Source organism: Amphiprion ocellaris, chromosome 1 (genome assembly GCF_022539595.1).
Source record: "Amphiprion ocellaris isolate individual 3 ecotype Okinawa chromosome 1, ASM2253959v1, whole genome shotgun sequence".
Lineage (NCBI taxonomy): Eukaryota > Metazoa > Chordata > Actinopteri > Pomacentridae > Amphiprion > Amphiprion ocellaris.
Genome location: NC_072766.1, coordinates 11,867,216 through 11,886,034, shown reverse-complemented (window position 1 = coordinate 11,886,034; position 18,819 = coordinate 11,867,216). Strand labels below are relative to the sequence as shown.

At 42.2% G+C, this 18,819-nt stretch overlaps 1 long non-coding RNA gene across 8 annotated transcripts in view; it reads left to right on the top strand.

Moving 5' to 3' along the window:
- LOC118471559 (uncharacterized) overlaps window positions 1-18,776 on the top strand; it is a 40,670-nt gene extending 21,894 nt beyond the window's left edge. For 5 of the 8 annotated variants that reach the window (XR_004848894.2, XR_004848893.2, XR_004848896.2 and 2 more), the window contains 3 exons: window positions 5,518-5,610; window positions 10,817-10,901; window positions 18,666-18,776. This is a non-coding gene — a long non-coding RNA (uncharacterized LOC118471559). The remainder of the gene's footprint in view (window positions 1-5,517; window positions 5,611-10,816; window positions 10,902-18,665) is intronic. The other 3 variants (XR_008602520.1, XR_004848892.2, XR_004848897.2) reach the window with 3 other exon arrangements.
- The last annotated feature ends 43 nt before the right edge of the window (window positions 18,777-18,819 follow it).

The following is an 18,819-nucleotide window of genomic DNA, read 5'->3' as shown; positions in this document are numbered from 1 at the left end:
CGTAACAATAACAAATCTTCCCTATACTGTATAGTTTTGGTTTAGATTAGGACATAAAAATTAAACTATCCGGCCTTGCATTTAAGAGCAAAAACAAGAAAAACAAGCGCAGTGTTGGAATTATATATGTACTGCTGGGGGCAGGATGGGATATCAGTGGAATTAACTGATTTTCCCGTATTTATCAGGAGAGAGTAAGCACCTAATCCCAGCTTGCATTATTAAAGATAATACCACAGTGGTTTCTGCGAGACCACCATACTGAATCAAAGTCTGACATGGACTGATGATGTATGGATATATTATTCAGAGCATCGCGCTGGCCTCAGAACAGTGCAGCTCCCTTATCTGCCCTCCCAGCTTACTGCCTCCTCATACATAGACACACAGGCACACAACAACCACTCATCAACCCCTGGAGAGCACCTGTGTTTTCAAAGTAAAGACCACTTAGAGAATAGCCCCAGGCGTCTGAATACTGAAGTGCCCTGTGTTACACATTAGAAGCCTCTGTACAAGCCAGGAACATAAACACTCTCAATAGCCCTTGTCTCCTCCCAAGAATACCCCAAATACCTCAAAACAGGGGGAAAACCGCTTACACAGGCCAGAATATGGAACAGATAGTCTGCTGGGATGTGACCACATTACAGACCACTCACTGAGATGTGCAGCTCTTTGGACATTAGCCTGGCCAAGAACTGGAGTATAAGAAGGAAGGCTGACTATCCAATTAGACATTTTAACGTTTAATCATGTTGATGAACGTCGATAGCGTTCAAGGACACCGCGTGTCTCTGTCTTGTATGTTTACAGGCTGCTGAATGCTTCAGTGTGTAAATCTGTGAGTTTCTGATGGGTACCTCACGTTCACAACATCGAAAACAGCACCTTTAAACCGAGGTATACAAAAAGATTGAATGTGTAGGAGGCAAACATGCACCCCTCCTCCAGAAGGTAGACACAGGGTTAATGATCAGACGTTTCATTCAATCCCCCAGTCGAGTAAATGAGGTTTGATCAGATGCCAGGAACAGGAGGAACAAGCAGCCTTCAGAGTCTGCCTCAGAATCTGTCATAATGAACACTTTAATATTAAAACAATCCCATTAACAAGCAGAGAAAGACAAGAGTTTTCGGGGAAAGCAAAGGAAGCTGTAATCTAAATTTTTAATGACCGCTTCCTGCATGATGACTTTGTCTGTGTATTTTGTCTGTTTGGAAAGGGAAACGAGTCAACGCTGTCACAGTTAATTCGGGCTACCCTTTTGTGCTTGAGCAGTGGGTAAATAGCTGGGGGAGACATTTGAATGTCTTAATAGACGCTGTAACTGCTCCATCTCTAAATGTGTTGAAATGGAGGCGTGAGGAATGGCATCATTAAGGTAATGTGTTCAGGAAGCCAATGAGTTGTGCTCTAACCTCTGCTGCTCAACCTGAGATTCGGTAAATGCACAATCTAAGGTCACCTTAATCAGAGAAAGGCAGCAGTTACAAGCACACGCATAAGCACACAAAGCTTCAATTACATTCTGCAATTGCTCTCAAATGAGTCGTACAGCATGTCTAGCTGCTCTGTTTATGCATTCCTCCGCAGGTTTTGTGTCTATTGTGTGACAGCAGTTGTACAGTGTGTTGGTGATATCTGTTTGTGCAGTTCTTGCAGTAATGTAAAACTATCAAACAGTGACACTGGTGTAATGCAAAGAGAGGAGACTCATAGATCATTTCCAGGCATCAGCAGATAGTGCTGTGAGTTTAATTAGACCATTAGATCTTCTATAAGTTTCAACTGTAACTCCTCCAGTGCAGGGCTGTGAGGAAGGAGATTTCAGTTACATGCATGTTTCTTTTAAGCCCAGGACGGTGTTTCCATATACAGCCCAGCAAAGATTTCTCTCTTTCTTTCTCTCTCTCTCATTTTTTCACGTCAACCCTGCAGCCACAGTCAACAGCCATCCTTTTCCACACACATACGTCCACTAAAGCTTCTTCTCCCCGAGTTCAGAGGCAATCAGCACCGTAATGACCGCAGGTCCTTGTGTCGTTTTTTTTTTTTTTGCTCCAGTGTGTGTTTTGTTTGGGCTGAAGAGTTTTTAGTGATGAATTTCACCCATCACTTTCTTCGCTGTGGTTGACCAATGAATTTTGTGAAAGCATGGCCTGTGGTGTTTTTCTTTAATAAGTCCAGAGGTGAAGCAAAGCAAGCAGGCCATCAGTCACCCTGTCAGCATGTTACCCTCTGATTAGCTCAGTATATTGGTGGCCATATTTAACCTGCCATAGCTGCCTACATCACCAACCAGTCTTGTCCTTCATGCAGTTCATTTATATATTTTTTTGTAATTAGATACTTTTGTAACAAAATAATATCTGTCATGTGATAATTTCACTTTTCTATTTAATAGAAACTGCAAAAATTTTTTAAAAATCATTGAGAGACTTCTGAACAACCAAACAGCACATTGTTTCACCTCATTAATTTACAGTTAATAGATGAGAAATGCATGTGTATAAATCTACTTATTTGTGTTTAGGAGGAAAATAAACATTAGTCGGATTGCAAATTGGCGCAAGGGAAGGCTGACCTTCCCACAATAAGTGATGAACAATGTCCTACAGTATTAAAAATGTATGTTAAAGCTATAGAAGAACTGGTAAGCAAGTGGACATAAGTCAAACCAAATATCTAAAAATGCTTGATAAATGTTTAGATTAATGTTAATACCACTTGGAGTGCCTGAAAATGGATGTTTCAAATGTAACCATACCTGCTTTCATATTATTACCAGGTCAGAGTTTAAATAACAACCAATTTGAAATGTATTCCAGTGAATGTATCTCTAACATGGCTGTTCTCTTGTCTATAATAATGAGAGGATATTTGATTTGATGAGGCCGTATGGTTCAGACTAAACTACTATTCTAAACTGTTATCTCTGTCCCTCCTCTGTTCCTCATCCTTGCTCGGCCTTAGATCAGGACATTTGTGTGGTCCAGCACAACCCATATAGGCCCAACCTGAACAGTGGTACCTTCGCCTTTGGGCCTCAGTTACACACCTCAGAATGGATCTTTATTTACAACACAGAACGCGGAAACAGTTGGTCAATCCATTTAGCCTAAGGCCACTGATTTGTTCGTATTTACTACAACAGCCAGAGAAAAGCCAGGGTATTTTTTCCTCTCTCCTTCCTATTGATCCGGCGCTTAGAAAATCTGCCCCGCTGTCTAAACACTATTGATCCCTCCCTCTCAACGACAGGCTCTCGCACCAGTGTATAAAGGGACTGGATGAATTGAAATTTCATTTCCGACAACTTGTTCCTGTTATTTTTACCCTTTTTTTCAATAGTTGGGAACATGCGCTGGCGGGCCGCTACTCACAGAGTCGATAAGTGTTTGCCTCAGAGGGGAGATGAGGGATTGAGGTGAGACTGTTTAGATTATCCTAAGCAGATCTCCACACCACTCTGCCAGAGAGAGGTCTTACTCTATTACGTAGATCCCAGTTATTATTAATGTTTGTTGAGCGTGATTATGGAACGATGGATGTTTGTAGTTTGGGACTGATCATGGGCAGTCATGTTAGTGCTTATCTTTCTCCCATCCACATTAAAGATCAGCTTGTCTGGAGTCAGGGAGCAGACCATTTTTTCAACAGATGTGTCGAATATTCAAGTGGTTTTGCATCTTGAGTATATATGACTTAATGGGATACTTAACCTCGCTGCTGTCCAACTTTCTTTAGTCCATTACAGATGCAGTGAACATTTCATTAAAGTTCTCTTGGGACAACTTTACATTAGGGTTAAAAAGAAGCTGCAAACCGCAAATGTTGAAATGTCATATTTACACTTTCATCGTTTACTGTACATCATTATCAATTGAACAAACCTGCAAATCAACTGAAAGCAAATGTGAATATTATGCAAAGGATCTTTTTTTTTACTTTGTTGACTTGAAAAAGTTACTTGGCTGATAATCTAATCATTTTTTAGAATGTACCAAATAAATGACTACTGTACTATATGGTCCTTTAAGTCGCTGATACCTAGGCTCTTTTTTTAAGTTATTTTTTTGGTCATTTTTGACAGGTTAAGTTGAGAGGCAGACAGGAAAGTAGGAGAGAAGAATGGGGGGAAGACCTGCGGCAAAGGGCCGTGAGCTGGAGTCCAACCCAGGCCACTGCGTCGGGGAATCTAGCTCCTGTTTATGGGTCGCCCGCTCATCCAATTGAGCTGTCTGGGTGCCCATACCAAGGATTTTTTGTGACCAAAAATCATGACAAAGCTTAGGTATTTCCTGTTGTTGTTGCTGTTAGTTATTTCCCAGCCTTTGATCTAAATCCGCAGTTGTCAGCCAGGTTTTGTTTCTGCTGCCACTTATATCATCAACATTTGGATTAACACACAGATTTAGGAGGTTTCTTTAAGCAGAAGTCCTGTTTGCTAGCTCATTTTTTGATTGAAAAGGCAATCCCCATCCAAGAGGAGTTCCAACATGCCCCTTCAGGGCAAACCAATCAGTAATGACTTCTGCTCCATCTGGCTCACCACCATGTACAACTCTTACCATTACAAGATAGAGTGTTACATAAAAAGAGGGGTTCTGTTTTAATTAACATCAATATTCATGTAATGGTCATAAAGCCAGCCCACATTCCATTTCAAGCTCTTAACATTAATGCATATTTTAATACATTATCATTGCCACCATCATAATTCTTATTATGATAACTGTAATTATTAGATTTATGACAGAATTATGGTTTTGTTCCCTGAAGGCACATATTTTGCAGCAAACCCAATTTTTCCCTGGTGTATAACACTCCCAGTGTTCCCCTTCAAAATACTGAACAGACACTGATAAAGATAAACACACAAACACCCTAGTGTGTCTGCTGCTGTGCCTGTAAAACACTCAATCTGAATTGCATATCCGCCTTGCCACCGAGCTTGTCATAAGCTGTATTAAGAAAAATGGTCACACGGTTTGACATAAATTGGAAAATGACATTTGGAAAATGGGCGCTGCTGTGGAAATTAGAGATATTAAAATTATAAATCAGTGTCTGGAAGTGCAGAGGGGTGTGGTGGCTTGCCTTTTTCTCTGTCTTCATCGCTCGTTCTATTTCCCTCCTTTTTCGTTCTCTCACACACTTTGTCTTTTGTGCTTTCTCTGGAGGCAATGTAGGGTCAGAACCCACAAGTTAGTCCAGTAAAAGTGGTTTTAAATGCAGCCACACACAAAGCCGCCCCACAGGGACGATCCCACCCTCTCATCTGGCTCTAAAAGTGGAGGATATTGTGTGTGTACGTGTATTTGTGTGTCTGCCGGAGCCGCATCTCGTCAGCTTATTGCTCGGCTCGCTTGCTGTAACCTGCTAATGGATCATCTCTGAGGTGTGATATGTATTATGCAAAAGTTAGGTGTGCTGACACCTTTAAAACAGACAGCTTCAATCCTCTGTATGCCTCACCTCTGCTCCCTCTTTCCTGTCTGTGCGTTGAGCAGGAGGAGGCGAAGAGGCAGAATGAAGAACAGATTTCTGAGCTACAGGTGGAAACGATGCTGCTGGAGGATGGAAGGCAAGAGCTGCAAAGAAAGGTCAGTGGCCCTCCTATTGACCGAAGGCATACACACACACATGAATACACATAAGCCCATGTGACTGTTTTCCTCAGCAGAGACTGAAGGGTTTGCCACTACATATAAGTGCTCATGTGTACCTTTGACTTCAGTTCGTTTCTTTTGATTGAGCTCAAAGCAGAAAGCTAGAAAAGGCTGGGAGTGTTGTGAGCCTTCATGCCTTGACCCACTAACCTCTGCCTTTTGAGAAGCAAAAAAAAATACGTCTCTGCCTTAAGAGGAATTGCAGCTGTGCCACATACACTGCCTATAAGACGTGGGTCAGGAGCTCTTTTCATCGGTGCTACAGGAAGAAAACATTCAATTTTTGTGCCCTTGAAGGATGAATGTTGCATTCACATATACCTCTGCGGTGTTTAGACACACGTCCAAAGTAATGTCCTCGTTCTCGGATGTGAAAGACAGGAGGTCACCCATTTATGAGCAATCACTTCCTCAGATCTGCAGTACTGTGCCTTCACAACACATCTGCCCACACACCGACTCTTCTCAGTTTAGAAGCTGATTAATTGAAATGACAGGTCAATATTATATGGGGTGTACTATTAAAGGTACACAGTAGGCCCTAAATGTCTGGAAAAACCTAGTGCATCTAATGTTCATTAGGTTCATGGCTGCTGTATAATGCAGGTAAAGAATACATCTTGACAATCCATCTCGAACACCTGGTTGTACTCCACTCCACCATCACCCAGCCAAGCACTGTCTTCAGTACTTTATTTGTTTGTACTTTAAGTCCCACTTCCACTCTGTCTGTACTGTTATTGAAATATTAAAGGAGGGATTCTTGAGGAGGCCGAATAACAGGAAGAGGCACTTTGTTTTGTTCAAAATTAAGGTGTAGTGGTGAGGAGGGAGGACATAGGAGGTGCTGCTGTCCCTGTCTGTGACACTCAGACATTCATGAAAAGCTTGATGCAGTGGCAGGAAATTAATTGCCAAAAACGCATGAAGTGTATCGCAGTTACGAACCACATTCTCCAACTGATGTGCCTCAAACTGTGATATGAATATTAATATGAAGTTTGCACATCTTTCTTTCTTTGTGCGCACAGAGTAATGAAGATGTTCAAAAGGTGGCAGCTGAATGCCAAGATCTGGCCCTTCCATTTTGTCCACAAGCTTCCCCTACACGTGTCTGCGCTGGCATGCTGCTACACTCACTTCTGCCACCCCGATTCTCTCCTAGATGTCAGTTATAAAGGAATCTTTTTAATAAGGCCTCAGTCTTTTAGCGTAGGATGGGTGACTGACCTTGCCATAATAGCTTCTCGAAGCAGCTGTGTTGAATTGAACTCAGTAGCTTGTGTGATTTTTCAGGAATCTCTAACTTTTGATATTGCCCTGCTTTTGCGGTTGTTTTTAAATTTACTTTTGTGTGAGAGTCTAAGTACAACAGAGCTGTGGAATGAGGAAGTGAGATAATTCTCTTGTCATGAACTGGAATTACAAAGAGAGAGGCTGAGGAGGACTGCCGGTTTGCGTACACAAAGCCAATTGAAGGACTTGAATACAGGCCTACGGTGTTTGCTGTTGGCCAGCCGTGGCTGAGGAGGTTTTGGGGCCCGTGCTCGATCGCCATGTGTGAGGTGTGTAACCGGAGGCAAGTGTTGAGCACTGAGATGATGTGTTTTTACAGCGCAGTCTTGCTGTGCTTTGGGATGGCAATAAACCACGGCCTTCAAAGCACAGCCAAGCGCCACTTACTGCTGAGTGCTTCTCTGGTGGTTGGACGAGATTACTCTCAAAACAAAGTGCAGACAGGTTGATTAATAGAAGGGTCTGCAGAGGTGCGTGCCGCAGTATATTTTCACACCCAGCAAACACTCGTTCATTTCATTCGCATGGACTTTTATGGGCTGATCCTGTCACTGTGTGAGTTTGTCACTTCATAAAAATGGTCCCCCTCTTTGAATGTCTTTTAGTGAAAACTTATCAGAGCTGTTACAGACGTGTTGTTTTAATGTCATGGGAGCACACTGTGACTGGAGGCCAACGCAGTTCACAGACCATATTGCTAGGTGGCAGAATTTTGGCTGAAGACGCATCTAAAAAGTTGCACCACATACGTCTTTGTCCAAACTGATATAATGTGCATGAACTACAAAAACACTACTATTTATTTTACCCTTTGGCTGAGTTTATTGATTAATACTGCACTCTTAATGACTGTCATTGAGGATTGCTGTGTTATGGTAGCTCCCATGTGGACCCTGGTCTTCTGCATGGCATCAGATAAAGATGGATCTGGAATGTCTATGGAACAGGGAGCAGCAGGAGTTAAAAACACACTTTCCATACTGCGTTTAATACTTTACCTGAAGCCGAGAAGCTGTCTGACCTTTTGAATGGTGTGTCTGCAGGAGCCTCAGCCTGGTGGCCCAGAACTGCTGGACATGTTAGGAGACAGAGATGAAGACTGTGTGAGGGAAAGACGAAGCAGAGATTAGCAGCAGGTAGACACCTTCACTATGGACGTGGTGGCCTAGCGTGCACCAATGCAGTAATGATGAGTAGACTCAGGGTGATTGCAGTCCTGGACCGAGGGGAGGAGAGGGGAAGGGAGGTGGTGGCAGCATGCCGTGTGGTCACCACCTCCTCACATCACATCACAGGGTTCTAATTAACTTCAGCACTGCTTCAGACTCCAATCAGCAGAGCCACCGAGAAAATTAGTTTTTTTTTTTCATGGCGTTCAAAAGTGTGGTGTTAAAATGCATATTAGCCTTGTGTTTTTAATTAACAGTTTGTGCTTAGGAAGCATGTTAACAGTATCCCTTAATGAGCTTTGTAGAAACAAGCCACACAGAGGACAAAGGGCAACTTCCCACCATGTTTGCTGATGTGCTGTTCTTTATTCTAATACAAGGAGATTAGTAATCATTGTTTAATTCCTCTTTCAATATTGTTTCCACGTAATCCCCACTTTTACCACTGTTTCTGCAGGATAGGACGTCAGCTGTGGCAGAATGAGGCAAGAATGGAGATCTGCAGATTTAGTTTACTGTGTGCGTTAGTTGTTACACTTCTAATCCGTTCACCTCGATAATATTCTTGTCAGATAACTCTTTTTTTTTTAACATCATACACATGAAGTGAAACTACTTTTTCAACTTTAACAAACTATGAAGAGTTGTTAGAAGCCCTGGTTAGCTTCTTACCAAAATACATCATACCAACATCCACTTCCTTGTTTTCCCTGATCTTGAAAGCCACAGAAAGCGCACCCACAAGCAATACACCTACAATATTTCTGTCAAAGTGATATTTCCCAAGGTCACTATCTTATTCGAGTTTTGCGTGATCAGAATCACCTGACTGTTATGTGTTTCTTTTCATCATCGCTTTCAAACAAGTGATCCATCACCTCGATGGAAACAATAAAGCGGTGGCTTTAAAAACAAACATTTTGATTCATAATGCCACCATTTCTGTTCTGTTCAGACTTTTCTGCAGCCTGCGTCACACTGCTGCTACCGTCTGTTTTGACTGATTTCTCATTCTGTGACCCTTGCCTTGAACTCTTCTTATTACCATACCTACCGTCTGTGGCCTGTGCATTTTGTGCTTCCTATATCTCAGCTCAGCTTTGTTCAGTGCACAGGGATTTGTCATCTTCTACAATGAGTCATTTGTTTCTGTTTGGATTCAGTGTTGAATACGTTCACTTTTCCAACCAAATATAGAACCATTTATGCTTAACAGCATCATCATCCCACGTCCTCTGACATGCCACTAACTGAACTGTCAGTCTCCTCGTTGAAATACATTATCAACGTCGAGCCATCCCAGAGAAAACTTTGCCAGTAACTGAAAATGACTTTTGTGTTTCCAATAAGTGCTCAGGACGAGAATTCACCTTGTCACCATGCCTCGTGCAGGACTTAGAAAAAAAATGTTTTTCTTTGTACTTAGAAGTATTTTTTCTTTTAACAACTTGCTGAAATTTTGGAGATCCTGTCAATGGCTGCCAGCTCCACACATTTTTATTTATTCCCCCTCGCATCTGACTGGTCAGTTATTTGTTTTCCACAGTGTCCTTGTGTGTTATAAATGGGACAGGCCTGTCACTTCAATGCTGAGAGGATGTTTTGAGTTCCTTGAGAGATTTTTATTTATTTAATTTCGGTTAAAGCAGAGCGCTGAATAATGCATCTCAACCTGCAACATGTACTGTTTTTATCATTAGCATGCAGCCCAAGTTATCTGCAGAATACTTATGAGTACTGGCGAAATGTTTGTGATGTTATTTATTTATGTTGCTCCTTTCAATTATTCATTTGTTTATTTATTCATGGAAGAACTAACTGAAATTGGAAAATTCATTTTTGCTGAAGGGCACTTGGCCCCACTCTATCCCCACCCTACACAAAGGGAAAGGAGGGGGTTGCACATCAGGCTTGTTAGTAATTGCTTTATGTGGTGTTCCCTTGGACTCACCAGAGGAAGTCATTTTCATGCAAGCAGACAGGTCAACAGATAGAAGGAGACAGACAGGAAGAAAGACAAGTGAGCGGAGGCTGAAAGTTGGAAAGAGCGTCAGAAACACGAGAGGATGAGACTAATTCGGTTTTTTTTCTTTGTTGTTGTTGCTCAGACAGCTGAGTTGAGGTAACGTACAGTGATAGGTGAGGAAATCAAATTTCATGAACACTCAGACAGACTCCACAGGTTGGACTGGAGGCAGAGGTTCAGATAGAGAAAGAACATAATAGGCTGTGGTTGCCTTCAGTTGTATCCGTGCCTTCACGCTCTCCTGGCCTCTCCGTATTATTGTATGCTCACTGTGTTTTCTTTAATTATATGGAGTGGGATTTTGTTCAATTTCACACTTGCACAAACATGCAGCAATTATTCCTGATAAGTGATAACGAATCACTGAACATTAAATAAGTGTATTTGTGTGTGTGTGTGTGTGTGTGTGTGTGTGTGTGTGTGGGCAAGCAGACATGCATGTTTGTGTCTCTGTTGCACGGATTTGAGCCTCGTGTCACAAACTGCTCATGGACATAGAATTCCAATTAGCATTAAATGTAAAAAGACAAACAGATTTGTGTGTATGTGTGTGTCAGTGTTCATCCATTATCATATTCACTGATCATTCATTTTGACAGCATTGTGTTTTGTTTGTGTGTCTGTCTTTTGCATGTTGTGTGGCTGGCAGTGCAGGAGTTTGCCTTGAAGCTGGAGGTGCTAATCCTGCAGATGGAGGTCAAGAATCCCCAGAATAGCCAGAAACTGGAGGAAAGGTACAGTAATCTTTTGCAGGTCTCATGCATACACATGTCTGAGCATCTTCAGCACACATGTACAAATACCTGCTCTTTAGACACCCCCAAATATTGCCAGAGTCTCTGGGTTCTCGGTGAGACACATCCCCTGCAAACTAAAATCTCCATCACACTATATTTTAAATTTTTTGCTATTATAATAGATGCTATCTGGTTATTTAATGCTCAGTATGAAAAGATTGTACTTGAAAAGATGAATAGACTTTATCAAGAATGCTTGTCAGTTTTTTTGTCAATTCATTTCAGTGACCTGTGATTTCAGAATGCAACTCAAGCCATTTTCTAAAGTAGGTGCTTCATTAACAAAATGAAAACAGCTGAAAAAACTGAAGGCTGGTGGTGAATAAATAGTAATTGTTTAACTTTAACAAAATATATTTTGTGATTCTCACTACAGATCATTATCTGTGTATCCTTGAGATCTGACAAACTTTTTGAATGCATCTACTTCCTTATGAAACATTTTTCAGTGGTAATTTCTAAAGAATTCTAAAGAAATCCCACATTGTGAAGATCCACTTATACAAGCAACACTTATCATTTTTTAAATCAATAAGGTGAACCTGTGAGCAAACAGTTGCCTTTTTACGTGTCCATTGTAGTGTAGCGTACAACGGCAATATTTATTCTCTTTCTGTTTGGTTTTGCTCTCTCTTGTGCAGGAAATGTGTTGCTCTTTAGCTGCTAAATGCTGCACTATATTCCCCAGTTATTCTCTAACTTAGCCCGCTGTGTGGTGCTGAGGAGATTGGTGTACAGTGTGTTTTTCGAAGGAAAATAGCCGCTTCCAAAAAACAATGCTAATGAGAGCAGCGAAGCCGAACAAGAGTACATTTGTGATATAGACTGAAAACAATGAATTAAAAGCCAGTGCTGCACAGAGCTGAGGGGAGCTATAGATTATGGGGATAATTCTCTGGTCTGTCGCAACAACGGACACTTCTCGCATTCAAGCAGTCACGTGATCCATTGTTAATATAGAAATATTAATTATAGCCCCTTTAAAAATTGAAATCGCTAGCTTCAAATGACTGAGCTGGGAATAAATAAGTGATCTGGCCAGAACATTTGCCATTTGCCCTCAGTGTAATGAATTCTGTTAGAGATGCGGTGCAGGAGTGGGCCTCATGAGGCTGGTCAGGCGTGTCACACTCTTTTCTTCAAGGTGTCAGCAAATAGAGCACAGCCATGGAATGACAATTTGTATCATTTAATTAGAGCACGCTTCTCTTTGCACAGTTCATTTATTTTAATCTTGTTTATGCACCTTGATTGTTTCGCAATATTGTTTTTTATTTTAATTAGCTCAGATTGATTAAATTGCATTGATTCCGTATCCTTATTAAAATAAGCCCTCCACCACTCTCCTTCCTTATTTTTCATAATTAATGGTACAGTGTGCAGCTTTGGAGGAGGCACCATTGACAGTGCTGCACATTTTTGTAATCAGGAATTATTTATTATGGTGGCTGTCAAAGAGGAGCACATTGACAGGCGTTTTATGAGTTTGCGGAGGTGGTGGCGGCGGCCTGTGTGATGATAGAAAAACAAATACATAAGTGACATAAAGCACCAGAAGGTGAAACATTAAGCTGAGCTCACATGTTGTTTTTTTTTCCCCTTTTGTCCCAGTTGAGATCAGAACTACTCACACCCCCCATACGCACACATCCATCCAGCACTGACCTTGGCTGTGAGGAGCTCTGCATGTTAACATATATGCAGGCCTGCACACATGCGTGCATCCGTGTGGCTGCTTGTGCAGAATCTCATTCCAAACCCTGAGCTCCTTTTTTTAAAATTTTGATTGATGACTCCGTTTATCTTTGGAATAATAATCTTGTGATTCTCCCCAGCACCTCGTCAGCAGCCTGGCTCTGTCCACACTGCAGACCCCCGATTCCTCACCTCCCCCCCCAATATGAAAATGATATTAGAGACAAAATGAGATTTGAAATTTTGTGTTTGACAAGCAGCTTGATGAAAGGGTTTCATAGCTGGGTTTAATCCATGGAAATTTTATGCTAATAACACTGCTGGCCAAGCAATCTAGTTGAAAATTAATCAGGGGGCGAGAGGAGAGGAGAGGAGAGGAGAGGAGAGGAGAGGAGAGGAGAGGAGAGGAGAGGAGAGGAGAGGAGAGGAGAGGAGAGGAGGGGAGGGGAGGGGAGGGGAGGGGAGAGGTTGCTCCATAAAGACTCTCCCTCCCCCTCCCTCCCTTCCTCCTCACCCCCGTTCCCTCCTCTCCCGCTCTGAATCTCATCTGAAATAGCCATGGGGTGTTGTCTTTGTGATGGGGTAGGGAGAGAAATAGGGAGTCCAAAAATTACACTGCAGCTTAGCACTGATTGATGCAGTAATGTATGCAGTAATGTATGCAGCCATGCAGCAAGCTGCAATATTATGGATTAGACCTCTCCCCTTCTCCAGCAGTCGTCCCCTCCTGCATTACAGAGGACACACACACAACTTTCGAAATAGATTCATGTGTGCATACACCTCTTTAGCCATGTCTGCTCTGCTGTTGCTATTCTGTTTGTCCTCTCCAGCCATCGGTGGTGTCTTTCCTGCACGTGTTTGCGTCATTTTCTTTATCATTGCATGCATCATTCTTGTGCGTTTCTAAATGGTGATTCAGCTTCAGTGCAACTGTTCTTTCCTCTGTCTCGTCACACTTTTTCCCTCACGCACATGCACTCCTCGTCTCCCTGTATTTATTCCTCTTCCTCTCCAAACCCTGGGAGTCATCATTACAGTGAGTCACTAATGAAGTCATTATCAGATTTCGCTCGTTTAAAACAACACAATTAGTACCGGTGCTTTAATGATGTTTGCAAGTTAAATGCAAACTAATCACTTTTGTCCCCCCCATTTCTCTGTCTCATTTCCTCTCTCCCTGGCTTGCTGCTCTGTTGGAATAAAGAGAGTAAATGAATCACTGAAGTGTTTCATGGATGTGGGTGTGTTTGTGGGCGCATTTTTCTCAACCGTGTTACCAGTCTGTGTGATTTATTATTTTTACCCCAAGAGACATCTGTTACACCATTCCTTATTTTTGTAATGCATCATCAGCCAGAGGAAAAACAATATTATCCAGTCTGGGATATTGTACTCTGGAGTCTAATAATCTAATGTACACTAGAACTGGTGTCATTAAAGTGCCAGTGGAGCTGTAGGAAGATGGTAGGTACACATCTGTCTCTCTCTGAATCCCCACCGGTGCTCACGTTTTATCCCAGCACCTGCCCCAATGGAAACACACACATACTGGAGTGCAAGGCAATGTCACACACTCAGTCCCATTGCTAGCTCTGTTGCTGTTGTGGTCGTCTTACCAGCAGGAGGCGGAAAGGAGAAAATTAACCAGGCGCTGCAACAATTAGAAGTCTGTGATAGCACTGTTCTGTTTTGACATAAAAGGCATACAGAGATTACAAAAGATCAGCTGATGTCAACATGATAAATACAGAACAACATATAAATGTCACATGCTAAACTGCTGTGTAATATGTAGAAAAGTGTGCATTCTGCAATTATATGCTTGTGTCTTTATTTCAGCATGCTAGCTAATTCAGGTAGACCTCTTCTTGCTTCTCACTTTGATAAGAAAAGCCATATGGAGGCTCTGGAGACAGACAGGTTAAGCTAAACAGCAACCTCTCTCTGTGGAGTTCTACAGATGCCTGGTTTGCATGTATGCAAGTATGCATTAGTTCTCAAGGTGCTAAAGACCAAAGAGCCAGCGATGCACCTGAATACCCAGGTGGCATGTGCAAGGTGAAGGACAAACAATGCCAGTGTAAGAGAGTCCATTAGTCATCCATCTCATGAGACAGTAAGCTTCTGTTTCAACAAAATAGACAAAATTCTTGTTTTTTTCCCCACTTGCTGGCAACAACATACTCTCCATTTGTTGTTACAACCATGCAAATCTCCTACTGTGTATGAACTGTATATCTGACATGACCAGTCACTGCCTCCAGTTTTGCTATTAGCTTTCCGGTTTCGTTATGGTCATACTGAGTGGGCAAGAAGACTACGTTCTTACTGTATATTAGGACAAAATGTTTACTGCTTAACATTTTGTCCTTTGAATTTTTGCCCAATAAACTAAATTGTGCCTTTAGTCTCATGATGAAGGGATGAGTGCTGTTTTGAATGTGACCAGATAATAATGGTTAATCCTCTGGACGGATGAGAGCGAGCACCAGGCGTTGTAAGCATCAAGTGTAGTGAAATGCAGATGGTTGAAGAGCAGCTCTGTGCAAAAACAAGAGTGTGAGGTGGTCTTTGGCATCTTTCGGGAGACAGATAAATACTCTGGCATGTGATCTGCCTCTTTTCCAGGCTTAAGTGTTTCTGCCGATTTTCATTGATCGCAGTCACGGCTAACATACGGTGGAGAATGTAGCGAGTAAATGCTCGACAATAAAAAGAGCACAGGCCATCATGCCCAGCAACAGAGAAGCCTTCAGAGGACGGGAGATAAATTCAGGACAGAGATGTGGTGTTATAGAAAGGCCTTGGACTACACGGTTCAGTCAGTGAAAGGGATGAATTAATGTTTTCATAAGTGGCAAGTTGAATTGATGTATGTGCTTGTGGTTAACGTGTACAGGAGAGAGCGAGACTGTTTTGTGTGAGTGTGCGCTCTAACACACACCTGCAGGATTTCCTGTGCTTACATATGCATGTGCCACTGGATTTATCTACTGTTGGAGTGTGTGCACATACACAAGCCTGTGGCGAGACAAAGTGGGGGGATCATCTCGGAGCCCTGATGGACTAAAGTGGAAAGTCATGCTGAGGAAAGAGGTGTGTGTGATAAATAATGAGTGTTGGCACCCAGTGGAGACCAGTAGTACTGGAGTGGAGGTGGCTGGAGGTCTGATGGGGAGCTCACCTCATCTGTGATTGAAGTGTGGAGGTGCTGCTCCCTACACACTTATTTCACACTCATTTTCTACTCTGCCATAAGCCCAGTAAACAGACACAACAAATCCCCAAATCCTCAGTCCTAGTGTTCCAGTTCTCCCTGTGAGAATCCAACCTATGGGAATGTCTTTATGTCAAAACTGGATTAGCAATACAAAACCTTCTAATCATTCAAACATCCTTTAGTCCTCCAGTTGGTTAAACACAACGTATGCAGTTAATCAGTTGTGTCTAATATCGATGGCCTGTATGATTATACTATTTTCTTGTCTCCTTTGACGTGTTGTGTTCACCTGCATTAATACACTGGTTATTAGTATCACAAGGAGAACAAAGGTCCTCCTGATATCTGAACTTCGACTCTGTATAAAAGAACCTGTGTGCTGACATTAACAGCATCTTGTTTCTTAATATTAAAACTCCAACAAATTTCTGGCTGTTTATGCTCCTGTCATATTTTTCCTGCACCTACATGAAAACGGCACAACCACAGCTAGAAGTAGAGAGCTTCAAAATATATTTATATGTTATATTTCTATTAATCATAAAAAAGCAGTTCAGTTCTTGATTATTTGTCTTACAGAAATAAATAAACCTGGAATCAGCTTGTACAACATTATTCTAAGTGCACACAGGTGTTACCAATACTAGAAAAAAAAGTATGGCTGTACATACAATTGATATTTTACTACTTACATTTTTTTCCCATACTTGTTTCCTATCTGCACTGCGTAAACACAGCTTGCAGTGCAGCCAAAATGTCACTGAATTTTTGTCATGTGACTGTTGGTTGCAGCTAAATCACAAATGGCTTCACAGTCGCAATGACGAACGCAGAATTTTAGTTTTTTGCAGAATCTGATCAGAGGACGCTGCTTCTTATTGGCAGATTTTTCTATTAGGTAGATAGAATTAGGTAATTTTGATGAAGTATCGTGATTTGAAGTTTTGAGCTTTAAAATTTTATTAAGTTGCTCAGCGAAAAGGCATGCCATACACCAGTAGTTACAGGATCATTAGGAAATTGAAAATGAACTGTATGCTCTGTTTGTACAGTTTCTGGCTGTGATAATTGTCATTTTGGTGATTTTTTTTTTTTAAAGATAACATGCCTTCAAAGCCACCTATAGGTTTTGGGATGCAGATGGTTGATATAATTATTGTCCCCTTAAACTTGACTATAGAGCTGAATGCAACAATACTAACATATATAAGATATCACAGTCACTCAGTGATGTCGTTAGTAATGATGTGGTCCACTTTACTGGACACTCTTGACTAAGAATTTGATGTCAGGGATGTTAGATGAGATAACGACCCCCAGAGAAAAGCTTGTGTATTCAGTTGTAGAATTATTCATCACAGTGCTGTTCCAAATCTTGGTGTTGGTGCTGAAAAAAATCCAAGATTCCTGAGAGCTCTGTGATGATCATAAATGATACAGCTGATAAATGCTACAGCTGTTACAACATTATGAAGTATTTTAATATTACAATTGAACGTAATGCTCCTCAGTGCCAAACAATAGGGGCGAGTGCCCATCACCGGGCCCGACCCTCGGCATGTAAAGTCCATACCCACAGCAGTGACTAATTGTTTGTTATGTCAGTGCTCGTCGTGCCCGTTTGCCTTTAATGGAGTGTAGTGTGGTGATCCATCAGGCTGTCGAGCAAGCCCCATGTCAGTTGAAGTGGCTGTGTGTCAGTGGGGCGAGCGTGCCGTGCAGATGTGATTTACTGCCCTGCTTGTTGCGCCGCCTTGTGCCTTTCCTCTTAGCCACGCAATGCAGCCCACTCCTCTCCTCTCCTCTTCCTCCCTTTCCCCTCCTCTCACCCCAGATTGATTACCAGCGCAACTGGCTCATGACACTCGCCGTCTTCTAGCAACCTTTTAGTGCCGTTTTATAGATGGTTAGCGCACCTCATTTGGCTATTTATACATCTGCAAGTGGCCATGAAATATAGATTTGTCTTGATGGGTGTCAACATTGGAGCTATGGAAGCAGGGCTCAGTGACACCTCGTTACTTTAATGGTGTGAGATGAAGAGGCCGCGTGTCAGGAGTAATTTTCAAACATGGCTTAAACGTACTGTTTTTATTTTCATTTAATGTTTGCACTCATAATTTACACAAAGCCATAAGACTGATTTCTTGCAGGGTTTTTGGTTGGGACTGAGAGGAGGAAAGAGGATGAGGCTGAGAGGCGACTAAGGATGGCAGGAAACACAATGACTCTCTTTCTTTCTCACACACACAAAGTCACATATTCTATGCCAAAGTCAAGGTGGTTCAGAACAAGAAGAACCCTTAACAGTAACATGATGTGTGACCTGTCATCTGCACACATGCACGCACATATTTCACTCCATTCACAGGCAAGGTCTCATAGGTAATTAGGTGCTGGCACCCACTCAGTGCGATGTGCTGGTTAATTGAATAGTTAACACATCAGAGGCAGGCTGGGGCAGATTGGAGGTGACACCTGTCAGGAAGCTGTTCTCTCCCGACCCAGGACATTTCCTGCTCTGCCTGATACATATGTCATCTTTGTGCAAATACCAAATTAGGGGCAGGCAGCTGAGTGAGTGCAGTGCAGCGGGTGTGGAGATAGCTTGGGGGTGGAAGAAGGCAGGCGCCTTTTCTGCGCTGTCCTTCAAGAGAATTTGTAAAGCTTGGGGCACCTATCCTTACTTCACCTCAGGCCATTTCCAGGGTTGCGTGACAGGAAAGTGACACTACTTTGTGTTTGTGTGTGTGTGTCTGTGCATATGTATGTCCACACTCCAGCAGGCTCTGCCCCAGCAGTGTGCCCAAGGCATCCAGGAGTGGAGTCTAGCAGAGGTGTGCCACAGCTGAGTAGAGGTGTCCAGATTCAACCAGCTCAAAGACAGCTGTCTGGCAAGTAGACTGACATTTGCAAAAAAAAAAAAAGAACTGTTTA